Source organism: Dasypus novemcinctus, chromosome 12 (genome assembly GCF_030445035.2).
Source record: "Dasypus novemcinctus isolate mDasNov1 chromosome 12, mDasNov1.1.hap2, whole genome shotgun sequence".
Taxonomy (NCBI): Eukaryota; Metazoa; Chordata; class Mammalia; order Cingulata; family Dasypodidae; genus Dasypus; species Dasypus novemcinctus.
Genome location: NC_080684.1, coordinates 2,658,900 through 2,685,075, shown reverse-complemented (window position 1 = coordinate 2,685,075; position 26,176 = coordinate 2,658,900). Strand labels below are relative to the sequence as shown.

The 26,176-nt window shown below is 35.5% G+C and overlaps 1 protein-coding gene and 1 pseudogene across 1 annotated transcript in view; one reads left to right on the top strand and one right to left on the bottom strand.

Moving 5' to 3' along the window:
* LOC101421592 (zinc finger protein 596-like) overlaps window positions 1-26,176 on the bottom strand; it is a 79,933-nt gene that overhangs the window by 47,879 nt on the left and 5,878 nt on the right. The gene's annotated exons all lie outside the window — the stretch shown is intronic.
* On the top strand, window positions 13,750-14,082 carry LOC101421152 (transcription initiation factor TFIID subunit 13 pseudogene; annotated as a pseudogene).

Sequence of the window (26,176 nt, the reverse complement as noted above, 5' to 3'; positions counted from 1 at the left end):
CCTGGTTCTCAAAAGCCAGGTGAGGGGGAGGGAATATTCCCTGGGAAGAAGACAGGTCTGGCAAAGGGTGGAGAGTGGTTTCTTTAATGTGGATTTGGACACCTGGGCCACCATTGTATCTTGGGTAGGACACCAGGCTGCACTGAGATGGCCCCAGGGAGAAGGGAATCTGCTCAGGCAGGCTGTCACACCCACCTGCACTGTGAGAAAGGAACTTGGTCAATGAGGGGGCAGAGCTAGGCAACTAACAAGCCCAACTGCTGAAAACTATTAAAAGTTCATCTCACTTAAGGGAAACAGGAGCAGGAAGAGCCCAGTAAGCTTATGATAGCCAATTTAATCTATACACCTGTTGTAGTGTAGCGGGAGAATTCCTGCCTTGCATGTATGAAGGTCACTGGTTCAAGCCCCGATACTGCCTAAGAGAAGTAATCCAGGAACAGTTAAGGCATGCAGTTAGCACCTGACAATAGGGAACTTATAGACTAAGTTTCTACCGTTCTGCTTTGTGGGTTTTTTTGGATTTTTTTTCTTTCATTTTCTTTTATTTGTTTCACTAAATCTGGACGCATCACCTGTGGAGGGCAGGATGAAGAGTGATAAAATGATGAGCACCAGCAGCCTGAGAAGCTCTCTATGACCTAATAGGAAGGTAGTTTTTCATGGGCTGCTGCTTTGTTGCTGTTTTGTTTCTTGTTTGTTTTCCCTGTCTTTGTTTCTTCTTTTTCTTTTACTTATTTTTTTTATCTACTTTCTCTATTTTCCATTTTTGTCTTTTGACATCTTTTGCTTCTCTTCAATTCTACCACTTCTTGTTTGGTCTTCATTTTTTCTTTTTCTCTTTCACCATTTTTTTTTCTTTCCTTTTATTCACTTCTAATCTGTGTGGCCTTTTCAGTCATTTTTTTTTCCCTCTATGTTGTCTCTTGTTTTATTTATTCTATTCCACCTCTTTTTACTCCTATTCCTTTGCATTTTTAAAAAAAATTTCACACATATTACTTAGTTTCCCAGCTCTTGTACAGTTCCTCTTCTACCTGTTTTGTATTATATTACCAATACTATTTTTCTCTTATCTCTTTCTTATCCAATAGAAAAAAGGATATAGAATAAGAGAAACCAAGTTTGAAAAATTAACCTTATCACACAAAAAGAAACAAAAATATATAACCCTAGAATAGAAAGAGAAGCTAACCAACCAAACAAGCCCATCAAGATAAACAAATGCCCAGAAACCAACAAAAAATTACAAGCTAAACTAAAAACAGGAACACATGGCCCAGTCTAACAAACACACTAAAAAACAAGAGGAGGTGCACAATGTGGAACAACTAATCAGGGATGTCCAAACAAATATCAAGAATCAACTCAATGAAATGAAGGACAAGATAAAGGATATTAAGAAAAAACTGGGGGAATAAACTGAAGAACCTGCAAACATACAAAAAAAGATAACAGACCTGATGGTGATGAATGGCAAAATGCAATTAAAAATACACAGGAAGCACATAACAGATTTTGAACTGTGGAAAAAATCAGTGATGGGGAAGAGAGTACAGCTGAAATCAGAGAGACAGTAGAACAGTTACATTAAAAGATAGATAAATACAGTAGGGACTTAGGGATTTGAATGACAACATGAAACACACAAATATATGCATTATAGGTATCTGAGAGAGAGAAGATAAGGCAGAGAGGGAAGAAGGAATATTGGAGGAAGTAATGGCTGAAAATATCCCGACTATACAGAGGGACATTGATGTACATGTCCAGGAAGTGCAGACACCCAAAACAGTATAAAAACTAACAGACCTACATGAAGACACATATTATCAAATTGTCCAATGCTCAAGACAAAGAGAGAATAATGAAAGCAGCAAGAGAAAAGAGATTCATTACATACAAGGGAAGCTTGATAAGTTTAAGTACTGATTTCTCATCTGAAATCATAGAGGCAAGAAGGCAGTGGTACGACATAGTTGAGCTAAAACAAAAAGTCTTCCAGTCAATAATTATCCAGCAAAGCTGACATTCAAAAATGAGGAAGAGTTCAAAGTATTCACAGGTAAACAGAAACTAAGAGAGTATGTCAATAAGAAACCTGATCTTCAAGAAATACTAAAGGGAGTTCTGCAGGTTGAAAGGAACAAACAGGAGAGAAGAGTTGTAGGAAAGTGTAAGAATAACAAAAAGATAACAAGAGAAATAAAAACAACATATGGCATACATAAATCTAAAGAACATGTGGCTAATGTAAGTAATTCCTTGACTAATAACATTGATTGTTAATGGACTAAACTTTCCAATCAAGTGTCACACATTAGCAGACTGGGCAAGGAAATATGACCATCTATATGCTGTCTACAAGAAACTCACCTTAGACCCAGGGATGCAAGGAGGCTGAAAGTGAATGGTTGGGAAAAAATTTTACAAGCAAACTATAATCAGAAAGGAACAGGAGTAGCTATACTAATATTGGACAAAAGAGACTTTAAATTCCAAACTATTGTAAGAGACAAAAAAGGACAATATATATTAATAAAAGGGGCAATCTATCAAGATAAAAGAAGAATCATAAACATGTATGCAACTAATCAGTGCTCCCCAAAATACCTGAGACAAAATTGGAAAAACTAAGTGGAGAAATAGATGCCTTTACAATTTTAATGGGGGACTTTAATACACCATTAACAACATAAGACAGAACATCTCAACAGAGGATCAGTAAAGAAGCAAAGACCTTGAATATTACATTAGAGGATCTGAATCTAATAAATATATACAGAACATTACACCCAAATACATCAGGATACACATTCTTCTCAAGTGCACATGGATCATTCTCTTGTATAGACCACATGGTAGGCCACAGAACAACCCTCAGTAAATTCAGAAAGACTAAAATTACACAAAGTAATTTATCTGACCATAATGGGATAAAGCTAGAAATCAGTAAGGGCAAAAAAGAGATTAGGCACAAAGATATGGAAGTTAACACACTCTTAGACAACCAGTGGGGCAAGGAGGCAATCACAAAAGAAAGCAATAACTACCTGGAAACAAATGAATATGATGAGAGATTTTGATCTAGAGGTTTCCAGAAAGATGGCAGACTAGAAAGACACAGGACTATGGTCTCCTCAAGAAAAATAGCTAGAGTAAGGATTAAACAGCTTGGAAAAAGATCTAGGGTTTAGGACACCAAGAGGAGAGAGGGACAAAGGAGCAGAATAGCATCAACAGAACTGTGCATTGAAACCAGTGGCTGATGCTGCTGGCACCCTCTCCCACATTTGAGACATGTTAGGCCTCTGGGCTAGTGGCTACAGACAGAGGGGGCTCCAAGGATCCATCACCCCAGGAAAGGGGAGAGAGGGACACAGCCTAAGGCTAACCCAGCTTCTGACCTGCAAATTTGGTCTGCTGTGTCCCATGAGCCCTTCAAAGCTGGGTGGGATCACACCATGACTTGCCCTCAGAGCCAGCATAGGACTGGAGAAATCGGGCCCTCCCAATCTCCTTCTCTTCTAGCTGGAAGTGATTGTGGAGGGAAAACCTCCCCAGGAAAGGAGAGAGAGAGGGACACAGCCCTCAACTTTTGACTCAGAAATTTGTTCTGCTGTGTCTCAGGAGTCTTCCAGGCCAGGGGAAGCCATGCCATTGTTTGCCTTGGAAGCCACCAAGGGGCTAAAGATAGAGGACGCTCCTAATATTCTCTACTGACTGGGACCAATCACTGAGGACCCAGACAGGAGCGGAATTACTTTCTACCTGGGTAAAGGGAGGGGGCTGCCAGAGAAGAGTAGAGAACTTTCTTTGAGAAAGTTTGAATTACAAGGCTCTTAGCCTCCAGACAGTAAGCTCTATCACATTGATCTTGTCTGTGTTGCAACAAATACACTCTGGCCAGTCACTGAACTGAGAGTTGCCAAAGTGCAACATCTGCTGGCAGATGAAGGAAGTGTATATGAGAAGTTTAAAAATAAGAGAGATTATTTTGGTCCTAGGAAGTGGGTCTGCAAAAAAATGACTGGATCCAGAGCTCAGTTTTGAGCAACTAGCAGGGACAATCCTAACAATCCAGGCCAAGCCAAGAATCAAAGAGAAGTGGTAATACAGAGCCTTCTGTCACTAAATCCCTACAAAAGAGAAAGAAATTGAACATCTGAGTAAACTACACCATAATCAGATGCCTAGATATCAGCAAAAAATTACAAGCCATACTAAGAAAATAGAAGAAATGACCCAAGAAAAGGAATATATCAAAGCAACGAAAGTGACACAGAATTTGAGAGAACTAATCAGCAAGATGTGCACAAATTTCCAAAATCAAATTAATGAGTTGAAAGACAATATGGTTAAAAAGATAAATGACAGCAAGAAGATACTGAGCAAGCACAAAAAAGAATTTGAAATCCTGAACAGGCAAGTAACACAGTTAATGGGAATTAAACAATAGGTGAGATCAAAAACACATTAGAAGCGTACAACAGCAGACTCAAAATGACAGAATAAGGGAGACAGAAGACAGAGTAGCTGAAATTGAACAAAGAAAAGGAGAGAGAAGAAAATAGAAAAAATTGAGTAGAAGCTCAGAGAGTTGAATGATAATTCAACAACATACTTGTCATGGGAATTGCAGAACAGAAGGGAAAAGGGCAGAAAGAGTACTTGAGGAAATAATACCCAAAAACTTCCAAACTCTCATGAAAGAAATTAACTTACATGCCCAAGAATAAATCCAAATAGGCCTACACCAAGATACAAACTACTCAGAATGTCAAATGTCAAAATAAAGAGAAAATTCTCAGAGCAGCAAGGGAGAAGCAAACCATTACTTACAAGGGATGCCCAGTAAGACTTAGCACATATTTCAGTTCAGAAACCATGGAAGTGAGAAGAAAGTGGTATGATACAGTTAGGATACTGACAGAGAAAAACTGCCAGAAAGAATTCTTTAGCCAGCAAAATTGTCCTTCAAATATGAAGGTGAGTATAAAATATTCAGAAACAAACAGAAATCAAGAGCATCTACAAAAATGAATCTACCTATATAGGAAATATTAAAGGAAGCCTTAGAACCTGAAATAAAAAGGAGAGAGAAGCAACGAGGAGAGTATAGAAGAAAGAATAGACATAGGATAACCAAAAGAGTAAAAAGACAGACACAAATATGACATATCAAAACCAAAGAATAAAATGGAGGAAATAAATAATACATTTACAGTAATATCATTGAATGTGAATGGATTAAACTCCCCAATCAAAAGACACAGGCAGACAGAATTGATTAAAAAAAATAAAAATAAGCCACCCATCTGCTGCTTACAAGAAACTCAGCTTAGACCCAGGGTTAAAAACAGGCTGAAAGTGAAAGGTTAGAAAAAGATACTCCATACAAATAGTAAGCAAAAAAGCATAGGGGTAGCTATACTAATATTGGACAAAAAAGATTTTAAATGCAAAAAAGTTATAAGGATTCAGAAGGCCATTATATATTATTAATAATAAAAGGAACAATTCACCAGGACAATATAACAGTCAAAAATATCCATGCACCTAACCAGGGTACCCCAAAATACATGAGACAAACTCTGGCAAAACTGAAGGGAGAAATAGACCTCTCTACAATAATCACTGGAGATGTTAACACTCCCTCACATCATTAGATAGAACTAGACTAAAGATCAACAAGGAAATAAAGAACTTGAACAATACAATAAATGAGTTAGACCTACCAGACATATACAGAACACACCCAAACTCAGAAGATTATACATTTTTCTCAAGGTCCCATGGCTCCTTCTCCAGGATAGACCACATGTTAAGGCTAAATTCAGCCCTCAGAAAATATAAAAAGATTGAAATTATAAAAAGCATTTCTTCAGATTATAATGGAATGAAACTGGAAAGCAATAGGAAGAAACTAAATTCACAAATGTGTGGAGGCTGAACAACACAGTCCTAAATAATCAGTGGGTCAAAGAAGAAATTCCAAGTGAAATCAGTAAATATATAGAGACAAATGAAAATGAGGACACAACTTATAAAAAAGTTATGGGATACAAGGAAGGCAAAAAAAGGAGAAAGAGCTAAACTCAAAGATTTAACTGAACAACTAGAGAAACTAGAAAAAGAATATCAAACCAACCCCAAAGCAAGTAGAAGGAAAGAAATGATAAAGATTAGAGCAGACATAAATGAAATTGAGAACAAAAAAAAAAAAAAAAAAGAGAGAGAGAGAGAGAAAATCAACAAAACCAAAAGCTGGTTGTTTGAGAAGATCAATAATATTGACAAACCTCTACTTAGGCTAACAAGGAAAAAAGAGATGAGGCAAATAAATACAATCAGAAATGAAAGTGGGAAGTAACAACTGACCCCACAGAAATAAAAAGGATCAGAGGAGGATACCATAAGAAACTGTATACCAACTAAATGACCTAGATAAAAATGGACAAATTCCTAGAAATGGACAACCTACATTGATGCTACAAGAAATACAAGAACTTAACAAACCAAGCACATTTAAAGAGTTGAATCTGTCATCAAAAATGTACCAGGACAAGATGGCTTGACAGGTGAATTCTACAAGCATTTCATAAAGAATTGACATCGATCCTGTTTAAACTCTTCCAAAAACATTGAAGAGGGAAAATCACCCAACACATTTTATAAAGTGAACATCAACCTTACACCAAGCCAGATAAAGACAAAACAAGAAAAGAAAATTACAGACCAATTGCTCTAAGGAACATAGTTGCAAATAAATCCAACAGCATATCAAAAGACATATACATCATGACCAAGGGGGATTTATTCCTGGCATTATTTTATTATAAAATTTTATAAATTATTTATATTTTAAGACTTATATTTAAAACTAACATTACTATTTCTGTTTCTTATTAATTGTATTTGGTTCTTTCATTGGCTTCATTTTTGAAGAACTTTTGGGTCACAGAAGGGTTATAACTATGACAGAAAAGGATAATTGGTCTGGGGTGTCAGTGATGGTGGGTACATGGAAAGAGGCTAAATTGAAGCATACCTGTAAGATATATAAATGTAGCAAGTGTTCATGGAGCATTGTCATGGTGGATGGGGATTTGAATCCCGAGTACAGGGACATAGACTAATGAAGGAGGATGGTCCATTGACGGGCCCTTGATACTGATGACTGTTCTTACAAACCTTTGGTTTTTGAAACTGAAACATCCTAGTATTTTAGGATTCTTAAGAATCCTCAAGGAGGATTCTTGAGCCTCCTTGTTGCTCAAACATGGCCTCTCTCTAAGCCAAACTCAGCATAAAAATGAATTACCTTCCCCTGGCATGGGACATGACTCCCAGGGATAAGACTCCCTGGCACTAAGGAATTAGTACCATGCCTCAACTAGCAAGGCAACTGGAAAAAGACCTTGAAGAAAAGGGGAAAAATGCCAAGACAAATGAGTTTATATGGCTAAAACTCTTCAAAGTAAGTTGGAAAGTCATTCAAAGGTTATGCTTATGCATGTCTCAGCAGCATCTCAATGACTGACAAACTAAATACTGCCTCAAACAGTGGGGCTCCTGAAGGTTCTGGAAACATGGAGACACTATAGGAAGGGAAGACAGCTCAGGAACTTGGTATTCTGCCAGTGGGCCCTACTTGGGAATTTATGCTCCCCAGTGTGGTAGAGTTGGACACAGTTGTGGTTTCCATACACATGGCTCTTCTGCCCCTTCTATTTGAACCTATAGTTAATCCTAGAGTTGACAGGTGTATGTTCAAGAGACTTAAATCTTTGGGCTATCCATGTGCAAGCTGGGCCCTGAATCTAAACAGCTGGAAAACCTACTCACCAGTTCATTAAATTCACCCAGGACAACTAATAAGGAGATGATGATAGAAAATGACCTTCCCAAGAACAGAAAGAGTATGCAACTGCAAGCAAGACAGTCCCATCCATCTGCCCCATGATGCGATCTAAGCCCCCTCTCAATTTGAGTTGGACTGGGCATCACCATTCTGGAATCCTCAGGATTGAGAAATGAATGATGGACTAGAGTAGACTTACTGGCATTCTATTATATACTTATTGTGATTCTAGGAATTCAAGAAATTATATCATTGATGTGGATACAGTGGCCAGTGGAGGTTCTGAGGGGAGGGAGAGCGAAATACAGGTGTAATATGGAGTCATTTTCAGGACTTGGGAATTGTCCTGAATGACATTTGCAATGACAAACACGGGCCATTATATATCTTGCATAATTTACAATATTGTGCAGGAGAGAGTGTAAACTACAACATAAATGATAATCCACACTTAGTGGCAATGTTCCAAAATGTGTTCATCAATTGTAACAAAAGTACCACACTAATGAAGGATGCTGTTAATGTGGGGAAATGTGGGAGGTGAAGGGAGCAGGACATACGGGAATCCCCTATATTTTTATATAATATTTATGCAATCTAAGTATCTTTTTTAAAGGTAAATGAAGAAAAAAAAAAAGAAAGTGAAAGGCTGGAAGATATTGCACACGTGGTGGAAGTAGCTAAACTTATACTGGATGAAAAAGACTTTAAAAGCAAAACTGTTACTGGAGACAAGGAATGACATTATATATTAATAAAAGTGGCAAGTCACCAGAAGAAATAACAACCATAAATGAATATGCATATAATCAGGATGCCACACATTACATGAGGCAAACAGTGGTAAAACTGAAAGGAGAAACTGATATCTCTACAAAAAGTTGGACACTTTAATACACCACTCTCAGCACTGAACAGAACATCTGGGGAAAGGATCAATAAAAAAACAGAAAACTTGAATAATATGAAAGGGACTAAACTTAATAGACATATAGAGAACACTGCACACCATAAAAACAGGATATACATTCTTTTCAAGTGCTCATGGATCTTCCTCTAGGACAGATGATATGTTGATTCACACAGATCTCAATAAATTCAACAAAATTTAAATTATACAAAGACTTTCTCAGATCAAAATGGAATAAAATTGGAAATCAAGAGTCACGAAAAGGAAAAACTCACAAATATAAGGAGATAAAACAAAACAAATAATCACCAGGTCAAAGAAAAAATTTTGAGAGAAATCAATACATATTGCAAAATGAATGAAAATTAGAACACAACAAATCAGATCCTATGGGACACAACAAAGACAGTGCTAAGAGGGAAATTTTTAGCCCTCAATGCTTACATTAAAAAAAGAAAGAGTTAAAATCAATGACCAAACAACACACCTGGAGAAACTAGAAAAAGAACTGAAAACTATTTCCAAAGCAAGAAGGAATGATATAAAATCAAAGCAGAAATAAATGAAGTTGAGAACAAAAAATACAGAGAGAATTAATAAAACTAAAAGACATTTCTTTCAGAAGATTATAAAAATGACAAACCCTTAGCTAGACTGACAAAGAGAAAAAGAAGATGTAAATAAATTGAAAAAATGAAAGTAGGGTCATTACTACTGACCCCATGGAAATAAAGGAGATCACAAAATTATACTATGGGATACTTCTGAGAAGATGGCTGACTAGAAAGACATGGGATTCACTTCTATCACAGAAAAATAGGATACTGCCCAGAAGAGAGAGGGACAAAGGAAAAGAATCATGATGGCAAAATTGTGAGTTAAAAGCTGCAGCTGATACTGCTGACACCCTCCTCCACACTAAGACACTTCTGAATACTCAGGTATCTGGGCTGGTGGGTTACAGCAAAGGTGGCCCCAGGGATCCACCTCCTTAGGAAAGGGGAGAGGACATAACCTAAGCCTGACTCAGCTTTGACCCTCATATTTACTCTGTTGTGTCCCATGAATGCTTCTGGACAGGGTGGGGTCACACCATTGTTTGACTTGGGAGCTAGCAAGGGAATAGAGAGATCTGACCCACTCAATCTCCCTCTCTACTAAGCAGGACTGATTATTGAGGACAAAGAGGGTAGTGGAATAATTTCCTACCTAGGAAAATGGAGGAAGTTGCCAGCAAAGGTTATAGAACTGTCTCTGAGAAAGTTTAAACTACAAGGCTGTTAACCCCAAGGCAGGAACTATATCACATTGATCTAGTCTGTGTTACAGCAAACACACTCCCAGGCATTGAAATGAGAGGGCTACCAAAGCATGACATCTTCTGGCAGGCCAAAGAAGTGCATGTGAGGAAATTAGCAGCAAATAAATGAGAGGCTTTTTCTGGCCTTTATACCCTCACTTTCCAAGGCCCCAGGAAGCAGCAACCCATTATTGGTTCTAGAGACCAGTTTTGAGCAACTAACAGGGCCAATCCTAAAGATCCAGGTTAACCAAGAATCAAAGAACAGCTGTAACACATAGCTTGTTGCCACTCTATCATTACAAAGAGAGAAGTTGAGCATCTGAGTAAATTCACCATCCTAATCAGATGATTAGACATCAAAAAATTATGAGCCTTACTAAGAAAATGGAGGACATGGACCAAGAAAAGAAATATGTAGAAGCCTAGAAGAGATGCAGGATTTGAAACAACTACTTAGTGAGATGTGCATAAATTTCCAAAATCCAAATCAATGAGTTGAAAGCAACATAGCTAAAGAGATAAGAGACATCAAGAAGACACTGGGTAAGCAAAATGAAGAATTTGAAAAGTTGAATAGAAAATAACACAGCTCATGTTAATGAAAGGCATGAAGATGAAAAATACACTAGAGGCATACAACAGACAGAAGAATGAATAAGTGATATCAAAGACAGAAGAGCTGAAACGGAAGAGAGAAATGAACAGAGAGGAAAAGAATAGGAAAAAGTGCCAGGGACTCAGGGAGTTGAATGAAATTATGAAACAAAACAACACATACAACATGGGAGTTCCAGAATGGGAAGAGAAGGGAAAGAGGGCAGAAAGGCTATTTGAGGAAATAATAGCTGAAAATTTCCCAACTCTCACAAATGAAATGAACGTATATGTTCAAGAAGTACAGTGTACCCCAATCAGAATAAATCCAAATAGGCCTATTCTGAGACACATACTATTCAGAATACCAATGTCAAAGATAAAGAGAATATTCTGTGAACAGCAAGAGAGAAGCCATCACATACAAGGGACGCCCAGTAAGACTTATTGCAGATTTCTCATCAGAAATGATGAAGGTGTGAAGACAGTAGAATGATACAATTAGGAGAAAGAGAAAAACTGCCAACTGAGAATTTTTTATCCAGCAAAATTTTCCTTCAAATATGAAGGTGAGTATAAAATACTAACAAACAAAAACTAAGAGCAATAATATAAAAGAACCCAACTTTGCAGGAAATAGTAAAGGAAGACTTAACAGCCTGAAAGAAAAAGACAGGAGAGGCTTTGAGGAGTGTAGAGAAGAAAGAATAGGAGAAAGGATAGCTAAAAGAGTGAAAAAGCAGACAAAAACAAGATACAGCAAATGAAAACCAAACAATAAAATTATGGAAGTAAATAATGGATTTACAATCAATGGTATCTGGTATAACCATATAGTTATGCATTCATCATTTTAATCATGATTGGTGCATTTTCATTCTTACAATAATAATAAACAAGTTGGATGAACTGTATGCTTTAATATGTATCAATAAAACTTATTTGTTAAAAAATGTATGTAATATTTTATAAAATATATTATTTTTCCAAAAATAGTGCATTTACAGTAATATCATTGAGTATGAATGAATTAGCCTCCCCAATAAAAAATTTAGGCTAACAGAATGGATGAAAAAACATGAGTCATCCATATTCTGCCTAAAGGAGACTCACCTTAGACCCAGGGATACAAATCAGCTAAAAGTGAAAGGTTGGAAAAACATACTACACACAAATAGTAACTAAAAAAGAGCAAGGGTAGTTATATTAATATCAGACAAAAAACAGACTTTAAATGCAAGAATTATAAGAGACACAGAAAGCCATTATATATTAATAAAATGGACTACCCATCAGGAAGCTATAACAGTCATAAATATCTATTGCACCTAATCATGGTACCCCAAAATACATGAGTCAAACTCTGGCAAAAAAGAAGGGAGAAATAGACATCTCTATAATAATCATTGGAGACTTCAACACAGCACACACATCACTAAAGAGAAAAGCTAGAAAGAATATCAACAAAGAAACAGAACTTGAACTATATGATAAATGAGCTATACCTAAAAGACATAAAAAGAATATTGCACCAAAATTCAGCAGTTTATATATTCTTCTCAAGTGACCATGGATTTTCTCCTGTTTGGACCACATGTTAGGGCACAATGCAGCTCTCAATAAATATAAAAAGACAGAAATTATACAAAATAGCTTCTCAGATCATAATGGAATGAAACTGGAAATCAAAATAAGAACGAGATAAGTTCACAAAAGTGTGGAGGCTAAACAACACACAAATCAGTAGGTCAAAGAAGAAATTGCAAATGAAATCAGTAAATATATTGAGAAAAATGAAAACATCACATATTATCAAAATTTATGGGAATCGGCAAAAGCACTCTTGAGAGGAAAATGTATAGCACTAAACACCTATTTTAAATAAGAAAGAGAAGAGGCGGCAGACTTGGCCCAGTGGTTAGGGCGTCCGTCTACCATATGGGAGGTCCGCAGTTCAAACCCCAGGCCTCCTTGACCAGTGTGGAGCTGGCCCACGCGCAATGCTGATGTACGCAAGGAGTGCCATGCCACGCAGGGCTGTCCCCTGCGTAGGGGAGTCCCACGTGCAAGGAGTGCACCCCGTAAGGAGAGCCACCCAGTGTGAAAGAAAGTGCAACCTGCCCAGGAATGGTGCCGCACACACGGACAGCTGCCACAACAAGATGATGCAACAAAAAGAAACACAGATTCCAGTGCCACTGACAACAACAGAAGCGGACAAAGAAAATGCAGCAAACAGACAAAGAGAACAGACAACTGGGGTGGGGGGGGTGGGAAGGGGAGAGAAATAAATAAATCTTTAAAAAAAATTAAATAAGAAAGAGCTAAAATCAATACTCCAACTGAACACATGGAAAAACTAAAAAAACAACAGCTACCCAACCCAAAAGTAAGCAGAAGGAAAGAAATAATAAAGGTTAGAGCAGAAATAAATGAAATTGAGAACAAAAAAGTAGAGAAAATCAACAAAACCAAAAGCTGGCTCTTTGAAATCAATAAAATTGATAAAACCCCTAGCTACGCTAACAAAGAAAAAAGAGAAATACAAATAAACTCAATCAGAAATGAAGGGGGGGAAGTTACAACTGACCCCACAAAAATAAAAAGGATCCCAGGAGCACAATATGAGAAACTGTATGCCAACAAAATAGACAACCTAGATGAAATGGACAAACTCCTAGTAATGCACAAACAACCTACATTGACACTACAAGCAATGCAAGAACTTAACAAACTAATCACATTTAAATATTGAATCCATAACCAAAAATCTACAAAGAAAAGTCCAGAATCAGATGGCTTGAAAGGTGAATTCTATCAAGAATTTTGAAAAGAATTAACACCAATACTGTTTAAAGTTTAAACTCATCCAAGAAATTTAAGAGGAAGGAAAATTACCCAACACATTTTATGAAGTCAACATCACCCTAATTGTAAGGTCAGATAAAGACACTACAAGAAAGAATATTCCAGACCAATTTCTCTAATGAACATAGATGCTAAAAAATTCTCAATGAGATATTTGCAAATCTGCTTGGTGCCAGCCAGCAGAAACCTATAGGTTGGCTGGTTGGTGGGATGGCAGATGAAGGAGACCCCACATTTGAGGAAAAAAATGAAGAAATTGGAGGAGGTGCAGAAGGTGGACAGGGTAAAAGAAAAAGACTTTGTTCGAAAGAATTATGGTGTATGATGCATGGATTTGAGGATGACCAGAATCCTTACGCAGAGCCAGTGGATATTCTTGAAGACCTTGTCATAAAATTCATTACTGAAATGACTCCCAAGGCAATGTCAATTGCAAGACAAGGTCGAGTACAAGTTGAAGATATAATCTTCTTAATTCAAAAGGATGCAAGGAAGTTTGCTAGGGTTACAGACTTACCGACTATGCATGCAGAATTGAATTGAACTAGAAAAGCATTTGATGAAGCAAACTATGGATCTTGATCTTTTTCATACTTCTTGAAGCTTCCTTATCTTCTAGGTCAACTATATACAGTAAATGCATATTTCTTATAGCAAGGTCTAGATATCTAACCATGAAAATTAAAATTGGAGAAAACACAGGTTTCAGCCTTTATTTTCATGTCTTCAATTTTAGAGTTTTTGAGTCTTTAATTGCCTGTCTTTATATTGCCATACTTGAATTACTTATTGGGTTTTAATGCCCATATGTAAGTTTAAGTACCTTGCAATTCATATAACTCCTTCTGACTTTTGACTAAGTAGATGATAAAGTAGTATTTATGTGTTAGGTGTCCTTTTTTGTCATTGCAGGCTATATTGTAGCTGTTTTACATGTGACACCTAAATGATAGCTGAGACATGTGTTTTATAATCTCTTCAAGTTTCTAGAGAAAACTCGTCTGTGGTATCATTAATGAAGTGAACTGCTTTGTGTTTCTCTTAAGTAGATGATGATATAGGAAAATGAAGTATTTTTAAAGAATTCTTAGGTGTCTTACATGGTAATTTGTTTTAATTTTCTTCAGATAGTAAGAGTGATTTTTTTGAGAAACTAAGTTTCATGTGAATTCCTCAGTGTTGGTAGGCTTTTTTGATTTAAAGTCTTTGGGGCTTATACATTCTGTTTGCCAAGTTTTAGGAGAACTGAGTTTCCCAGGTCAGATTAAAACTTCAAAAAATGCTTTCATTAGCATGAATGGCATTGCTTAAAAAGCTGATGGCAGGATAAGCATTTGGGGTAGTACTTTATTAACACATTTGTTAGTACTTTTTCACTGTAGAAATGTGTACTTGACTAAAAGCTTATGTGGCCATGGAAACAATTTGTAGTTCAGGATATACATGTTGTATATTTAACTATCTTATATTAAATTATTATTGCATTTAGCTTAAAATGAGTTGAAATTGCATTTAAAGTGATCACTAAATGTTACCATCTGTGAAACAATGTTTTGTGTGCCACATTTTCACATTGTCTATAAATCAGTACTTACTTGGGAAAATTCTACTTTCTTAACTTATTCAAGCAGGGAAAAATTTAACAGAAAAAAAAAAAAGAATTATTCTTCATGATCAAGTGGATTTTATACCAGGCATGCAAGAGTGGTTCAACACAAGAAAATGAATCAGTGTAATACAACACATTAATAAATCAAAGAAGAAAAATCACATGAATTTATCAATTGATGTAGAAAGACATTTGGCAAAGGAAAGCATCCTTTCTTGATAAAAATACTACAAAAGATAGAAATTGAAGGAAAACTTCTCAACATGATAAAGGCCATATATGAAAAACACAAAGCTAATATTGTATTCAGTGGTGAAAGAGTGAAAACTTTCCCACTGAGATTAAGAACAAGACTAGGGTGTCTTGGCACCACAGTTGTTCTATGTACTGCTAGATGCTCTAGCTAGAGCAAACAGGCAAGAAAAATAAATAAATGTCACTGAAATTGGAAAGGAAGAAATAACATTTTCACTATTTGCAGATGATATGATCTTACCCCTAGAAAGTCCTGACAAATCTAGAACAAAGCTGCTAGACCTAATAAACTCTTTCAGTAGAGTGGCAAGATACAAGACCAATATGAAAAAATCAGTGGTGTTTCTATACACAATGCACAATCTAAGCAGGAATTCAGGGAAAAAATTCCATTTCAAATAGAATCTAAAGAATCAAATATTTAGGAATAAGCTTAAGTAAGGATGTATAAGACTTATATTCAGAAAACTACAATACATTGCTAAAAGAAATTTTAAATGACCAAAATAATTGGAAGAACATTCCATGCTAATGGATTGGAAGACTAATTATTATTAAGACAATAATTCTACCAAAATTCATATACAGATTCAATGCAAACCTGAAAAACTTCCATCAGTATTTTGGAAACAAATAGAAAATAAAATTATCAAACTTATTTGAATGTAAGTAGCCTCAAATAACCAGAAACATCTTAAAAATTAAAGGTGAAGTTGCAAGAATTTCACTTTGGACTTTGAATCATATTAGTCAGCTACCGTGGTCAAAAAGAACATGATACTGGTGTGAAAACACACAGAACAAAGGAAACGAATGGGTGGTTCAGAAATAGGCAATCACATCTATATGATCAAGTGGTTTTGACAAGACTGTTAAAGCCACCCAGTAGGGAATAATAATCTATTCAACAGATGGTACTGGGAGAACTAGATATCCACAGCCAAAAGAAAGAAAAAGGACCCTATCTCATACTTTCTACAAAAATTAACTCAAAATGAATCAAAACCTAAATATAAGAGGTAGAACTATAAAGCTCCTATAAGAAATTGTAGGAAACATCTTCAAGACCTGGCGGTATGGTGGTAGATTCTTTAACCTTACACTGATCATGAGCAACAAAAGAAAACGCGATAAAGGGGACCTCCTCAAACTTTAGAACACTTTTGTGATTCAAAGGAATTTACCAAAAAAGTGAAAAGGCAACCCACTCAATGGGAAAAAATATTTGGAAACCACGTATCTATAAGGGTTTGGTTTCCATTCTATTTAAAGAGATCATACAACTCAACAACAAACGAGCAAGCAATCCAATTTTTTAAATGGACAAAAGACATAAATAGACATTTCTCCAAAGAGGAAATACAAATGGCCAAAAAGCATATGAAAAAAATGTTCGATATCACCAGCTATTAGGGAAACACAAATCAAAACAACAATGAGATATTATCTCACACCGCATAGAATGGCCATTACTAAAAAGGAGAAAACAAGTGCTGAAGAGGATGTGGAGAAATAGAACACTCCTTCACTGTTGGTAGGACTGTGAAGTAGTGCAGCCTCTGTGGAAGACAGTTTGGCAGTTACTCAGGAAGCTAAATATAGATTTGCCATTTGATTCAACAATTCATCTTCTTGGAATATATTTAGAAGAACTGAAAATTGTGATGCAAACATATTTGCACACCAATGTTCATAGTTGTCAAAAAATGGAAGCAATTAATGAATGGATAGACAAAATGTGATATAGAAATATGATGGAATTCTATGCTGCTTTAAGAAAACTGAAATTGGGACACATATGGTAACATGGATGAACTTCAAGACATTATTTTAAGTGAAATAAGCCAGAGACAAAGGGCAAATATTGCATGGTCTCACTAATATGAATTAACTATGAAGAATAAATGCTTGAAGTTAAAACCTAGAGTATAGGTTATTAGGAGATAAGAGGAGGGCTGAGAAGGCATACTGATGCCTAATGTATGTAGAAGTTTTAATTAACTTGACTAAATGTGTGGAAACGGATAGAGCTGACAGTAAAATGTAGTGAGAACTAATGCAGCAGGTCTATAAATGGGACCGAGGCTGAAAAGGGTAGTATTGAGATGTAAATGTGAATTGAAAGAAAGCTCCAGAATAATCTAGGGACTGAATAAGGTAGTGAACCCAAAAATAGATGAGACTTGTGGTTCATAGTACAAATACAAAACGTCTTTCCATGAAATACAACAAACGTACATAAGTATTGCAAGGTGGTAAGAATGTGGAGAAGCATGGGAAAAATAAAATATAACCTATGGACTGTTAACAGCAATATTGTATAATATTAGAATATCAAAGCAAAGATTGATTGTGTTCATAATGGGGGGGTAAAAAATATACAAAATGAAAACTATAGGCCACAGTTAGTAGTATTAGTCTCAAGACATTATCTCATAATTTGTTAGAAATGTTCCACAACAATAGTATGTTAGATGGCTGCTGTATGCCAATTCCACACATGTTCAGTTGTATTTAGGCAAATAAATTGTGAGGAATTCAAAAAGAAAATTAGGAAAAAATTAATTTTCAAAGGCATCAAAAATAATAAAATTGCTATAATATTAACCAAGGTATACTAGATTTGTACATCTATAAAATATTGCTGAAATAAATTAAAGAGGATCTAAATAAATGGAAACACTTCCCATTTAGTAGAATGGCAGATTTATTATAGTTAGGGTGGCAATTCTACCCCAAAAACATTTTGAGATACAATGATTGCCTATCAAAATTTCATAGCCCATTTTTAAAAATAAATATAATAATAAACAAAGAAACAAACAAGGAAATTCTTCACCTCTGAATATAAATGCTCTAATAATGGACAAGATAAATGCACAGCTATGTGATTATACCAAATACCACTTACTGTACACTTCAAATAAATTTTATGCCTTATTATCAATAATATTCATCAATAAAGTTGACTTGTTTAAAAAAATTTAAGAGCTTACCCTTAAAATCATTGAATTATAAAGAGACATTAATAGATAAAATTATACTGAAAAAAGAACAAAACTAGAAGATATACAATTCTATATTTCAAAACATAATACAAATCCACATTTATTAAAATTGTGTGTACTGGCATAAAGGTAAACATCTAAAATAATGAAATAGAACTGATAGTTCAGAAATAAACATATAGATGATACTGATATAGATAGATCTAGATCACCAATTTATTTTCAACATACATGACACCAGGGTCTTGCATTCAGGAAAGGACAATGTCTTTACCATATGGTGGTGGAACAATGGGATATGCACATGCAAAGTTGTAATTTCAATCCCTACCTTTGAATTTTGATCCTTAGCTTAAATATTTACAAATAATTAAGGCATTTAGACAGGTAAATGTAAAAGCAAAATATAGCACCCTTACAAGTAAATATAGGGGTAATTCTTCATTACTTTTGTTGTGGCAATTTATGTTAAATATGACATTAAAGGCACTACAACAAAAATAGACAAAAAGTTTTTCACAAAAATTTAAAAACCTTCCAAACATATAAGAAGGGCCTAATATTCCAGAATGTTTATCTTTTAAAATCCCTTACCTTTGCCCTTATGCACAACTGAGCAGTCTAAGAGACAGATAAAGTAGATACAACCCCAGGTATTGTTTCTTTTGAGGGATAAAGAGACCCACGGGTTCTATGGTCATGGCAGATGGGGTTCACTGCCATGGCAGATGGCCCTTCTTTGGAGCTGGTGTTTCTGCGTGATGGAATTGGACTCAGAGTGGATCTCTTTTCACAAGACTTGCATGCTACTTTATTGGAATTGTAGTTGGTGCTGGGGTTTAAGATATATTTAGGGGATTTGAATCTCTGGACTGATAATATGACACCCAGGCCCAGAGCCTCAACAGACTTCAGCTCCTACACTTTGATTTATTGGACTTACCCCACTCAGCTAACATCGAGTTGAAGAAGGTCAACCACCACACCATGGAGCCTAGAGTGTCTACAACTGAAAGCAGGAGGAGTGCATCCAGTATCCATGTGGAATCTAAGCCCCCACTTGACATAGATGTGCAATGGACACAACCAATCCAATGTCCACAGAGAAAATGTGGAATGGGTGTGGGAAGGGTAGCCATGGTGGCTGCTGGGTTTGAGGAATGGGAGGAAGAGATGAGATGTGGAGGCATTTTTGGGACGTGGAGTTGTCCTGGGTGGTGCTTCACGGACAATTACGGGACATTGTAGATCCCCCCAGGGCCCACTGGATGGAACGTGGGAGAGTGTGGGCTATGATGTGGACCATTGACTATGGGGTGCAGTGATGCTCAGAGATGTACTTACCAGGTGCAATGGACGTGTCACGATGATGGGAGAGAGTGTTGCTGTGGGGGGAGTGGGGGGTGGGGGCGGTGGAGTTGAATGGGACCTCATATTTTTTTAATGTAATTTTTAAAAATAAATAAATAATTAAAAAATAAATAAATAAATAAAATAAAATCCCTTACCCTTTAACATAAAGACAAGGAATCTAATTAAAAATGGGCAAAGTATTTGAATAGATATTTTTTCAAGGAATATTTGTAATTAGATAAACACATGAAATAATGCTCAACATCTTTCATTATTAGGGATATGAAAATCAACACCAAAATGTGACATCACTTCAAACCTGCTGGGATGGTTATACTTTTTTGAAAATCTAAAATAATGTGGAGAAACTGGAATCCTTGTACTTAGCTGGTAGGTGTGTACAATGCTACTACCACTTGGAAAATATTTATGCAGTGCCTCAATAAGATATATACAGAATCAGCTTGATGACCTAGCAGGTCTCTTCCTTGATATAAACCACCAAAAACTGAAGATATTCAAGTAATTGTGTACAAATGTCCATATTAGCATTGTTTATAATAACATGTAGAAACAACCCAAATTTCTATCATCTAATAAATGGATAACAAAAATGTGTAGTATCATACCTTGGAATTTTGTTCAGGCATAAATTTGAATGAAGTAATGATATAAGCTATACCATAGAAAAGATTTGAAAACATGTTAAGTGTTTTCAAAACTTAGGCCAGATACAAAAGGTCACATTTTTATAAGATTCCATTTATATGCAATATCCAGAATAGGCCAATCAATAGAGACAGAAAGATGATCAATGGTAGACAGGGATTGAGGTTAATGGGAATACTCCTTTTGTGTGTATGAGGCTTCCTTTAGAGTGGATAACATTTTCTGAAATTAGATATAGCTGACGCATAACATGGTGAATGTACTAAATGTCACTGAACATACTTTTAAAATGGTTATTTTTATGTTATGTGAATTTCGCCTCAATAAGAATGGTACAGATAAGGTAAAGTACAGAAAGTGCATGAGATTTTAGTCAAAGAAATCCAGTTTTCTCTCTGATATAAAACATATTTTATTGTATGCATGGGAATATAAACTTGTGTTGTAAGTTTTAATGAACATTTTCTCATATTAATTTTTTGCATAAATACCATATTCATAATAATGACAAATCAAGAAGAAACCATTGAATTCCTCTCAAATATTTCTACAATTAAATTGTGAATGAAATGGCAATAAAATTATGTCCTGCACTATTACGTACTATAATCTTTATATAATTTCCCCTTATAAAAACAATTATAAAATTGACTTTCAGTATTCTTTCAGATAATTACTAACATATTCATCATATTCTGGAGATTACTATGTAGCTTCTACCCCACCACTCCCACCATCCATTCTTCATCCTAGTAACCTGTTGAATTTCTGTCATATCATTAGGCCTCTTGAAATGCTCATATTTATTCATCTTCCATTTATTTTTTCCAAAGTTATTTGAGAATTCCAGATTTTACCTATAGAGAACTGGTGCATTAGGGTCCCTAATGAATCTCCTGGACCAGGAATATCTCTTAGTACACATAATGCAACCAAAAGAAATCATGAATGAAACAAATGAACCTTCATAATTTCTCTTCATAATACCCTTACATATCCAACATTATCTGAGAGATATGATTTTGAACTTATCTGGTAAATTCACTGAAGCACTGACTAGTTTTATTATCAGTGTAATAGAGTGTGACCCCCTAGAATATAATTCCTACATAGTCAGACTGTTTTATAAAGGTACGCAAAAATAGAGATTATATTCACCTAAGAAGAAACTAGATGGGGCAGGTATTTAGGAAGAGAGGAAAATACTGCTTTCTTTTGTAACCTGTCTCAGAACCTTGTTGACCTCACCATTTCTTCCAAGTTTGGAGTTCTGGTGAGTTCTCCCAATAATAGATGTGCGCAGGCCACATTTATTTGCATTTTTATAAGTCCTGAGTATATTCAGACTTTTTTTATTCCAAAGAAATATCTTCCATTTTTATTGTTTCCACTTTTCCTTCACCATTCTCATTTACTATTTTTGACTATTTGTGTCCCTTATTCATTTTTTGAACCTATTTTGTTACTTTTAATTGTGTTGTCCCAGATTCTAGGTCTTTTCTGTTCAATACAGTAAGCAATAAACATACGTGACAAACTTAAATTAATCAAATTTAAATAAAAGTAAAAATTCAGTGCTTTAGAAGCACTAAACAAATTTTAAGTGCCCAATACCATATGTGGCTAGTGGCTTCTGTAACAGACTATGCAGATATAGATCACTCTCTTCATCACAGAAAGAACTATTAGGAATGGTCACCTGAATCTTAGATATTTCTTCTATTTTTTTCCATTTACAAATGAATTATTTTTAACTTCTCCATTAACTCCGTCTCTACCTCACTGACGTTTAATTGTATTCCTTTTAAATTTTTAAGGTAGGTGCTTATATAATTTAATCATCTATTTTAAATTACAAAAGTATTTTACACAATACAAGACCAATAATTATTTCAGGAATATTGGTTTATATTTGTGATTCTGGTAATTTTACATAACGTATTCAACTATTATTGGTATTTTTCAAAACATTCTTTATTATTTGTGCCAAGGTTATTTATAAGAGTTTTCCCTCTTGATTTTCAGTTCAGATATTACATTTTCCATGTTTCTCATTATTTCCTGATTTTGTTTACTTTTGGATAGGGAATGTTGGTTAGCCCTTTCAAAATTTTGAGGTTTTCCTCCATCCTACTGTATAAAACATTTGTATGGTGGGTCCATAATCTCTTAAAAGGTAATTTTTTTTTAGAGTTTGGTACTTGAATATATGCTTTGCTGAATAATTGCAAATTATTCTAATTTCTTTTGAGAAAGTATTTAAGACTTTTTTTTATCAAAACAAAAGTCTAGGAGATGACACGTAAGTTACATAGTGCTGAGTCCCTCATTCTAAGCCCCAGGTCATCAAACTAAAGCTTAACTAAGTCCTGTCTCTGTAAGTGCTCCTATCCCAGGACCTGAATCCTGAGAATACCCAATCTATAACTCAACAGTTCCCTTTTTCTTCTGTAGCTTGGTTCCTCTAAATCAAGGCTAAGCCAAATAAGGAAAACTATCCTATGTCAAAGAATAAGATTATTTTCTTTAAGACTACCTTGTCCTATTTATAGAAGCCTTTCTGCTCTCATTCTTCTAAGCTCCCTTCCATTTTAGGGACTGTATGTTGTCTGATTCATGAACTGCTTTAAAAATTTATGAGATCCATAGAACCAATTTTCTTTGGATTTTTTTTTTTTTTTTTTGGTCATTTTGGTTAAGAGGAGAAGATCCTAAGGTGGCCACTAATGACTCTAGGGACAATAAGACAAAAAAAAAAAAAAAGGTCTGCTGAACCCTTTGTGTTTTCTTTCCTCCCTACCATCTTCAAGATTCTTTGATGAGTCCCTCTCAAATCTGAGTTCTACTATTTCTGCGTTTGAGCTCTCTGATCTCACTAGCTGTCAGTCCAAAGGATAGTGGGTTAATCTTAGTGATGAGAAAGTTCAAATTTTTAGCCTAAGCCCCTAGCCTTTTAGTCCAGACCAGTTTCATTGTTACTGCTCGTTTCTTTGTCCTATGCCCAAGGTAAGAAGTGAAATGATAAAGATGGGCTCCTCATGCTTATCAAAAATTTGATTCTCTATACTCTGGGACTCTGGCATATGTTGCCTAAGAATTACCTCCTCAGGGCCTCCTTGTTGCTCATATGTGGCATCTCTCTAAGCCAAACTCAGTAAATAAACACACTACCTTTCCCTTAACATGGAACATGACTGTTGGGGATAAGCCTCCCTGGCATGAGGAGATTATTACCATCACATCTCTTTTCTCTCTCTACACTCAGCATCTACCATGGTCACTTTCTCCACATCAATGCTACATCATTTTCAGGACTTGGAGTTGTCCTGGTTGGTACTGCAGAGATAGTTGCTGGACATTGTATGTCCTGCCATGGCCCACTGGGTGGACTGGGGGAGTGTAAACTACAATGTAAACCATTATCTATGTGGTACAGCACTGCTCCAAAATGTATTCACCAAATGCAATGAATGTCCCATGATGATGAAAAGGTTGTTGATATGGGAGAAGTGGGGTGAGGGGGGTGGGGGGTATATGGGGACCTCACATTTTTTTAATGTAACATTTAAAAAAAAATAAAGAGAAAAAAAAAAAGAAATTATTACCAAGCATGAACTAAAAATGCACCTGGAAAAAGGCCTTCATCAAAGGGGGAAATGGTAGAAACAAAGGAGTTTTTATGGCTAAGTGAATTCAAAGTGAGTCAGGAGGTCATTACAGAGGTTACACTTTTGCACATCTCAGCGGAATCTCAGTGACTACCACAGTAAATATTGTCCCAAATAGTGGGGATCCTGAGGACTCTAGAGACATCCAGACACTATATGCAGAGCAGACACCTAAGGAGTTTGGCACCCTGACAGTGGGCCTTACTTTGGAATTTATGTTCCCCATTGTGACAGAGTTGGACTCATCTGTGGTTTCCCTATACATGGCTCTTCTTCCACTTCTATTTGAAGCTATAGTTAGTATAATACTTGATAGATTTATGCCCAAAGACACTAAAATCTTTAGTCAGTCCACATGCCAGTTGAGCCCTGAATATCAGATTTGCAAAACCTACTCTCCAGTTCATTGGACTCACCCAGGACAACTAACAAGGTGATGATGATGGCAACAAACACCCCAAGGAACAGAGAGTCTGCAAACACAAGCAAGATAGTTCCATTCATCTGCCCCAGACAATCTGCCTCCTTTCAATTAGAGGCAGATTGGGCATGACCATCCCAAAATCCTAAAGATTGGAGAATGAACAATGCACTAAAATAGACTTACTATTCTACTATAAATTTATTACTATTCTAGCAATGGAAGAACTTTTAGCATTGATGTGGAGGTAGTGGCCACTGGAGGTTCTGTAGGGAGGGAGGAGGAGGAATAGGTATAATATGGGGGCATTTTTGGGACATCAGAATTGTTCTAAATGTCACTGTAATGACAGATACAGGCCATTATATATACAGTGTGTGGCAGAGTATAAACTATACTGTACACATAATCCATGGTTAGTGGCAATGCTTCACTATGTGCCCATAAATTGTAGCAAATGTACCACACTAATGAAGGATGTTGTTACTATGGGACAGTGTGGTCAGGGAGGGAGTGGGACATATGGGAATCCCCTATATTTTATGTAGCATTTAAATAATCTAAAGTTTCTTTAAAACATATTTTAAAATTATGGGGCTGGACGCTGTATCAATCTAACAAAATGGCAAAATCTCACCAAAGACAATCTGGAATTTTCATTTCCATTTTGGGAAATGTCCAATTAGACAAAATTACACATTACTCTAGAAAAGGAGTTCCAAAACTAAAGAGCTACATAGAATGCCTACTTTATTTAGTAATCAGAATTTACAAAGTTAATGCAAAAAAAAAAGTTTCATTAAAGAACTCTTTGCAAAAGAAAAATGAGAAAGTGTAAGCTCAGAGGATTTCTATATTTTCTTTATTTCTATATTTTATATCTGACAAATGGCTAAATTAGTTTTAATTGAAGCTATAATCTCTTTCTTTGTCTGTCTGTATGTTTGACATAGGACATTTTCTACCTCTGAATGGTATTACCAAAGTAACTTATGAAATTCCTTTAAAGAGTTCTATTCTATTCAAGTTGGCTTAAAGATAAATAAGCACATATATAAATTAATACTCCAATAGTTCCAGAGATTAAGAAAAACAAAATTCTAGTATTTCCAGTGAAAACAGAGAATGCATAGAAGTAAATCCAAATTTAAAAAATAAACTTCACATAATTTAGGTAAACCCAAGGCAAATGGGTCTGATTGAATATTAACTAAATAAAAATAGCTGTGTCTTTGGAATTATCAATACTAAGTAGGATATAAGCATACAATTTTATTCCAGTCTGACATATTCTTCTTAAATTTATGCAGTTGTTATAATAAAATAATATAGCATTATACCTACTAGAACCTTAAGATGATCAAAAAATGTAATCTGAGTTTTGAAGGATGATGGAATGAATGCAGTTTACAAAATCTTTTTGATAACAAATACGTAAATTATGTAGAATGTGTTTTGTTAAGAGAATGGAAAATAGTTTCGTCTAAAAGTAAAATGACAGGTTTTTACAGAATTATAAAAAGGAATACGTAGGACAAGCTGAATAGATAAAGAAAGGTGTAGGTTTTCAGAAAAGGGATTTTATTGATCGTGGTTATGGGTGATTAAGATTTAATAGGGTTATAAGATATTTAAGAGTTTCCTTAGACAGTAT